This window comes from Phocoena sinus, chromosome 2 (assembly GCF_008692025.1).
Source record: "Phocoena sinus isolate mPhoSin1 chromosome 2, mPhoSin1.pri, whole genome shotgun sequence".
NCBI lineage: Eukaryota > Metazoa > Chordata > Mammalia > Artiodactyla > Phocoenidae > Phocoena > Phocoena sinus.
Genome location: NC_045764.1, coordinates 206,562 through 214,513, shown reverse-complemented (window position 1 = coordinate 214,513; position 7,952 = coordinate 206,562). Strand labels below are relative to the sequence as shown.

General features: G+C 45.3%; 1 pseudogene; it reads right to left on the bottom strand.

Moving 5' to 3' along the window:
• Positions 1 to 365: 365 nt before the first annotated feature.
• LOC116749781 lies at positions 366 to 977 on the bottom strand (annotated as a pseudogene).
• Positions 978 to 7,952: the final 6,975 nt, after the last annotated feature.

Here is a 7,952-nt window from a genome sequence, read left to right as displayed (position 1 = left end):
TAATTCATGCCAGGAAAACATGCAAAATTAAACGCCTCATTTCTTTGAGGCGGGGCTGTGGAAACAAATTTGGACTGGGGGTCAGGCCTTGCTGAGTCCCAGTGAGACCTCCGAGCTGGGTCTGGGTGTCCCGGTGAGAAGGCCCCTGAATCCTGCCGTGAGGCCTTGGAGAGGGGCTTTGGGGCAGGACAGGGCTGAGGAAAAGGAGAGAAAGGAAACAAAACAGTCCACTGAGTCGGGCTTAAAACTCAGTCTTTGGAGGGAAGCAGCAGCTCTGCACGGGCCGCCTGGGGGCAGTGGAAGCTCAGGGTGGCTTCCTCCCCACTGGGGCGGGGGCTTCCAGCTGTGGTGACCAGACTGAAGAACTAACAGAACTGACGATATTTCCATTCTTGCTGGGTGGTATCAGAGGAAGGGTACCAGTGCACCTGAGCATGTAGGGCGGCAGCGGCAGCAGCAGTGGTGGCTGGGTAGGTACACGTAGCATGTGAGATGGCTGGGGTCATCTCTGTGGTGTACAGAGGGTAGGGGGCCCAGGCATCTAGGGATGCGGGAATCAGAGTGGCCCCCATCAGGTCATAGGGGTGTTGTGCGATGAAGCGTGCTCCTAGGGCGGGGTGAGCGTTGGTGGGATTTGGTGTAGCCATTAGCTTGTTCTTGGCCATCTTGGTGTTGGCTTTGGCAAACTCTTGCCTCAGGGTCTGCGGGTTCTTGGGGTCAAAGCGAATACCATTCAATGCATTCTTGGCTGCTTCTGTTCCTGCCCGGCTGTCAAAGATCACAGAACCAACAGGCTGTCTCCATGTGAGCTTGACCAGGGACCCTTCACACCCCTGAATGGCCTGAAGAGCAGGTAGAGTTCTCTGGGTTTAATATGCACAGGGAGCCCACGTCCGGACCTCCTCCTCCTCCGGGGTGCCGCTGGAGCCCGAGCCCGTGCTAGTGCTGTGCTCGCCGCCTGGCTTCGGGCTGCTCATGCTGCGGGGGTGGAGCGGAGGTGGGAAGGGGCAAGGGGAGCTGGGCGCTTCGGGGTGAGGGGCTGGGGTGTGTGGCCGCAGCGTCGGACTGGGTCACATCAAGTTTGGCAGGTGCGGAGGTGGGGAGGGGGTGAGGTACTGGGAACCAGAACCCACAGCACGATCTTTTACGACCCACCTCCTAGAGCAATGAAAATAAAAATAAGTGAATATGACATAAGTTAACTTAAAAGCTTTTGCACAGAAAAGGAAACCATAAACAAGATGAAAAGACAACCCTCAGAATGAGAGAAAATATTTGCAAACGAAGCAACGGACAAAGGATTAATCTCCAAAATATACAATCAGCTCATGCAGCTCAATACCCAAAAAAACCAAACAAGCCAATCAAAAAATGGGCAGAAGACCTAAATAGACATTTCACCAAAAAGACATACAGATGGCCAAGAGGCACATGAAAAGCTGCACAACATCACTAATCATTAGAGAAATGCAAATGAAAACTACAGTGAGGTGTCACCTCACACTGGTCAGAAGGGCCATCATCAAAAAATCTAGAAACAATAAATGCTGGAGAGGGTGTGGAGAAAAGGGAACCCTCCTGCATTGTTGGTGGGAATGTAAGTTGATACAGCCACTGTGGAGAACAGTATGGAAGTTCCTTAAAAATCTAAAAATAGAACTACCATATGACCCAGCAATCCCACTACTGGACATATACCCAGAGAAAACCATAATTCAAAAAGACACATGCCCCTCAGTGTTCATTGCAGCACTATTTACAATAGCCAGGACATGGGAACAAGTTAAATGTCCATCAAAGATGAATGGATAAAGAAGATGTGGTACCTATATATGATGGAATATTACTCAGCCATAAAAAGAAATGAGATTGGGTCATTTGCAGAGATGTGAATGGACCTAGAGTTTGTCATACAGAGTGAAGAAAGAAAGAGAAAAACAGATATCGTATATTAACACATATATGTGGAATGTGGATAAATGGTACAGATGAACCTATTTGCAGGGCAGGAATAGAAATACAGATGTAGAGAACGGACGTGCAGACACGGGTGGAAGCGGAGGGCGGGATGAACTGGGAGATTAGATTTGACATAAATACACTACCATGTGTAAAACAGAGAGCTAGTGGGAACCTGCTGTATAGCGCAGGGAGCTCAGCACGGTGTTCTGTGACAACCTAGATGGGTGGGATGGGTGGGGAGGGAGGTCCACGAGGGAGGGGCTATATGTGTACATCTGGCTGATTCACTTCACTGTACAGCAGAAACTAACACAACACTGTAAAGCAACTCGACCCCAATAAAAACAAACGAAAAGAGAAAAACCCCTTCCTGTCACAGAAGCCTCCACAGCACCGTCTGGCTCAGGCTCGCCAGCCCACACAGCAGCCGCACTAGGGAATCTCAGCCCTGACTGATGCTGTACCACTGCTCGTCTGCATAAAAAGCGTCCCTTGTGTGTGGATGAAGCCCTCTAATGCAGTAACCCGCAACACGGTGATGCCACCTGACAGCCTCTTGAAGAACTTGAGTGTTAACCATCTCACTCAGTCTGTACTAACATTGACCTGATAGGACTTCCAGAGTCAGAACAGAAAGGAAAGGAAAAAGTATGAATTCACTCTAGAAGAAATAGAAGCGTCCCTTGTGTGTGGATGAAGCCCTCTAATGCAGTAACCCGCAACACGGTGATGCCACCTGACAGCCTCTTGAAGAACTTGAGTGTTAAACATCTCACTCAGTCTGTACTAACATTGACCTGATAGGACTTCCAGAGTCAGAACAGAAAGGAAAGGAAAAAGTATGAATTCACTCTAGAAGAAATAGAAGCGTCCCTTGTGTGTGGATGAAGCCCTCTAATGCAGTAACCCGCAACACGGTGATGCCACCTGACAGCCTCTTGAAGAACTTGAGTGTTAAACATCTCACTCAGTCTGTACCAACATTGACCTGATAGGACTTCCAGAGTCAGAACAGAAAGGAAAGGAAAAAGTATGAATTCACTCTAGAAGAAATAGAAGCGTCCCTTGTGTGTGGATGAAGCCCTCTAATGCAGTAACCCGCAACAGGGTGATGCCACCTGACAGCCTCTTGAAGAACTTGAGTGTTAAACATCTCACTCAGTCTGTACTAACATTGACCTAATAGGACTTCCAGAGTCAGAACAGAAAGGAAAGGAAAAAGTATGAATTCACTCTAGAAGAAATAGAAGTTCAAGTTCCGTACACGTATGCAAGAAATGCTCAATTTCATTTATAAATTTTTTTTAAAGGAAGGAGATTGAGGCCTATATATCTGGCAAAAATTAAAAGATTTATAGCACTTGATGTCATCAAGGGTGAGAGAAAATGGCTGTTATCATATGGTCTTGGTGAGGGTAAATTTGTATGGCCTTGTGGGATGGTAAAAATTGCATAAAAGTAGTACTTTATAATAAAGGAAAATTACAAGAGTCCAAATGTCAATGACTAGGGAGTAATGATAATGGCACAGTCTTAGGGAAAGTGGGATGAGAGCGATGAGTATGTAATGACAAGGAAATGCCTGTGATACGTGTGTATTCCCATTTCATTGCTTAGTTTATCTGGATTTATAGACAGCTAGATAGATTGATAGATAATATATGTGCCACTTGGCTGATAAGTTACCTAGAGTACTGAGGACAAGTAAAAGCAGCCTTGCCCAAATTTCAACCAAATGTAAGTCCCAATCAGCTCGAACCCTGCACGTCAGTTTCTTAATGATAACATAGGACAATTTGGGGGGTCATGGGCCACCCATCCTTCTACCCTTGGTCTTCCTTGAATAGGGAACAATTCACTGCAAGTCTGAGCTCTTTCCCACAGGAGGTGAGGTAACCAGGTTTGGTGGGGCCTGAATGTATACAATTTGACGGCCTCCTCATTCAAAAATTAAAATATCTTACTTGTGCAAGTGTTTAAAATCATATGACCATGTGAATCCACTGCCCTGGCACCTCCCAGGACCCGGGCAGAGACAGAGGCCTGAGAGGCCCAGAGTTCAAGGGTGTGGCTGGAGCTCAGTCAAAGGGGAGCCCAGTCTGGGAGCATCCTCCAGGTGCGGGGAGCCCAGTCTGGGAGCATCCTCCAGGTGCGCAGTTAGGTGGCCAGCACTCAGCTGCGACACCCCTCCGTGGGGAAAGGGAGAGCTTGATCCCCACCCCAAGCCAGGTCAGGGTGGCTCTGTGGAGAACGCTTGAAGAGACTCTGGGGGTGGACGGTGGAGGCTGCAGTGGGCAGTAGTCTGCACTCTCGCTGCCTGGGGAATTCGAGTTCCCCGGGGTGCCTGGCGGGCAATTGAGCATGTGCCATCTTGAAAGGCCCACAACCAGGGGGCTTTCAGGCCGGACGAGGAGACCTTGAGAAAGAGGCGGGGTATTGTGCTGGGCGAGCGGGAAACAGGACAAAGATGGAAGGGGCCAGCCAGAGAGTGCCAGGAAATAATACAGGGCAGAGGCCCCTACTGGGCATCTCTGCAGAGTTTACTAAGATGCCCCAGAAGAGCCAGCGTCTGGAGGTCTGCCTGACAGAGGGCAACACGCTGCTGCAGAGAGAACTGTAAACAGCACCGTCTGGATGAAGAGGACTTTGCCTTTTTCCTCTAACCCGTCTCCTCCTTCCTTGTCCCGCCTCCACTTAGGAGAGCATGAGTGAGGGGAGGAGAAGTGTGAGGCCAGCAGGAGCATTAGTGAAGGTGCCGCCCCACTGCGGGTTCCGCAGCCCAGTTTCGGGCCGAAGAGCAGGAGAGGCTCGCGGCTGGAGGCGAGGCTGAAGCTTTTACGTTATACTGGACTGGACTAACAGTGTCTGGAAATGTGGCCATTCTCACGGCCAAGAGTGAGCTGAAAAGCAGGGAAATGAGTCGTCACTGATGAGCAGAGCAAAGGGAGGTCACAGAGAGTTGGTTTAAAGGCAGTGGTGAGAAAAGAAATAGTGTTTCCTGATTGTACCCTCATTCTGTTCAGCCCACTAAGTCAGTCAGTTACACAGAATACAGTGCTCATTTGATTAAAAAAAAAACCTTGTAAGACTGGTTATGATGGAGGATGCGCCCACTTTATCATAGTAACATCGCGCTAAGACATGGTGATTCGTAACAGAACTTGCAGCTCACGATCATGACACACGGTCCCCTCAACTCAGATTCATAGTCTGGACCACCGTCAACAAAATATTTACAAAGTTCCCTTTCATTCATTCCCTTGATTCCTATCTTTCCATCTTTTCCTAAGAAAGGCAACCAGAATTTATAATCATAATTGACACTGATTTCTTTATGGTTTGCTTTCAGCTGAATGACATGGGTGAGACTGAGGGTCTCTAGGGCAACAGAAAGGTGTGATTGCAGGCTCTGGTGCTGGCCAAAACTTCAGGAGAACAGTCCCAAATTTTGTTACCAACATATATAATTTCCAAATATCTATAAACATTTAAAACGCAGGAATAGATTCTGCCTTCCTTTTAGCAGAGTTTACATAAACTTCCCCATTTAGTAACAATGTGCCTTGACTCTCTTAAAATTTTCTTACATTTTGCTTTTCATACCATTGTGAAATGATTTCAGCGTCCACCCAAGTAGATGTCTAAAGCTGATATATTTGTCCCCCTTCAGTGCCACCTCCAAAACATCTAAAGACATCACTGTTCCCTGCCAAGACACTTTCATCCAGCAAATAATCGTTTGCATAATTTTTAAGAGCCAGTCTGGACATTAGAGATGTAATAGCAACAAGACAAAGTTCTTGCTTTTATGGAACTTCCATTATAGTGGACAGTTAATCACGATAAATTGAGAGATAATAGTAGTCAGTACTCTGCAGAGAAACAGAACCAATATGATAGATAGGTAGATAGATAAATAATTAGGAATTGGCTTATGGAATTATGGAGGCTGGCAGCTCCAAAATTTGCAGAGCCGATGTCCCAGTTTGAGTCTGAAGACCAGTAGGCTGCTGTAGAACCAGGAAGAGCTTATGTTCCAGTTTGGAGGTCATCAGGCAGGAGAATTCTCTCTTATGTAAAGAAGGATCAACTTTATTAGCATCTTCAACTGATTGAATGAGGCCCACCCATGTTATAAAGAGCAATCTGCTTTATTTAATCTACCAATTTAAATGTTAGTCTCATCCAAAAATTCCCCCGCAGAAACACCCAGAATAATGTGCGACCAAATATCTGAGCACTTCATGACCCAGTCAAATTGACACATAAAATTAAGCATCACAAGAGATAAAAAGTTGAAAAATAAAATGTTTCATGACTCTTAGGCTACAGAGAAATTAAAGCTGTGACCTTCTCACATGGTGATATGAGAAAAAGTGACCGGGGAAGGGAAGAGATTAAAACAGGTATGTGTTTAAGTTACAGTACTGTTCCAGACTTTCAGTACATTAGCATTCAGATGCCATCCTGTGGCTGATGATTCACGTCAGGTTTTATTTGTTTCGTGTCATTCATCTCACATCTGTTGAAATCTGTTGGACTGTGTTGGAGTCAATGGAGTTGCTGTCTTAAGCCCCCAGGGTTTTTGCTCATATTTCACGTGTATTAGTAGTAGTAATTCCATGCTCAGTGGGTTCAGGGTACAGCCATGCCAGCTTTACCCCAGGATCAAATGCCTTCTTTGGTTATAATGGATTTAATTCAAGCACACTATAAAATAAAATATTCATGGTCAGTGTACATAAGGATGCCATAACAGAAATATTTACACACTTAAACTGACATACAGAATCACTTTACAACCCTTATGTTTAGTGCAACAATAACATCATTACATAGAATAAACAGGACTGAATCATTTCCCAAATTCTGGGCCTCCATAAATAGCAGTCTGCATTCTTGGCCCAGTGTTATAATCTTTGCTTTGTAACTTTATGCAATCTAATAAAAGACTTAAGATAAAAATGGTCTTGGGCATGGCCCATAACCCATGATTTGTCTTTAAGACACATTGTCATTATTGTGTAGGCCAAATCTTTACATTCTTTTCACACCCAACTACCCCCCACCACCTGCATTGTTCAGAAGGCCCACTAAAGTCAAGAGAATTAATTGCTAGCTTTCTCTTTAATGTATAAATGTATCAAATCAACACTTTGTACACCTTACAGTTACACAATACTATATGTCAATTAAATCTCAAAAATAAATTTTTTTAATTCTATAAATTAAAAAGTTTATTAAATAATGAAATTACACTAAAGATTATGTATAAAATAAGTAAAAAGTACATACAAGTCCAACAATTTAAATGCCCATGTATATTAGTTTCCTATTGCTCTGTAGCACATTACCACAAGAAACATCCTTTTACTAGCTCCCAGTTCTGTATGGAAGTCCAGCATGGTGGGACAGGGTTCTCTGCTGAGGGTATCACAGGATGAGGTCAAGGTCATGGCTGGGCTGAATTCTCATTGGCAGCTCTAGGGAAGAATCAGCTTCCAAGCTCATCCTTGTTGGCAGAATTGTGTTCCTTGCAGCGGTAGGGTTTAAGTCCTCACTTCTTTAACGTGTGGCCCCTCTATCTTCAGGACAACAGTGGCATGTCAGTCAAATCCTTCTCATGCTTTGAATCTCTGACTTCCTGCTCTGCATCTAGCTGGAGAAAATGCTTTGCTTTTAAAGAGTTTAAGTGATCAGGTTTGACCACCCAGACAACCTCCCTTTGGATGAAGTCAAAATCAACTGATTAGTAACCTTAACTATGTCTGTAAAATCCCTTCTGCAATATTCAGTGACATAATCACAGGTGTAACACTAGGGACAGAGATCACTGGGGCCATCTTAGAGTCATTCTTACCACACCTTGTAGCCAGCACCCAGGTAAAAAGGTGGAAACACTGTCAGTCCTCTGTGAGTGCCTCCCTGATCTTAACCCTTTCCTACAATCCTGAATTCTGGTTCTAGCCTCCCCTTGCTTTTCTTTCCCC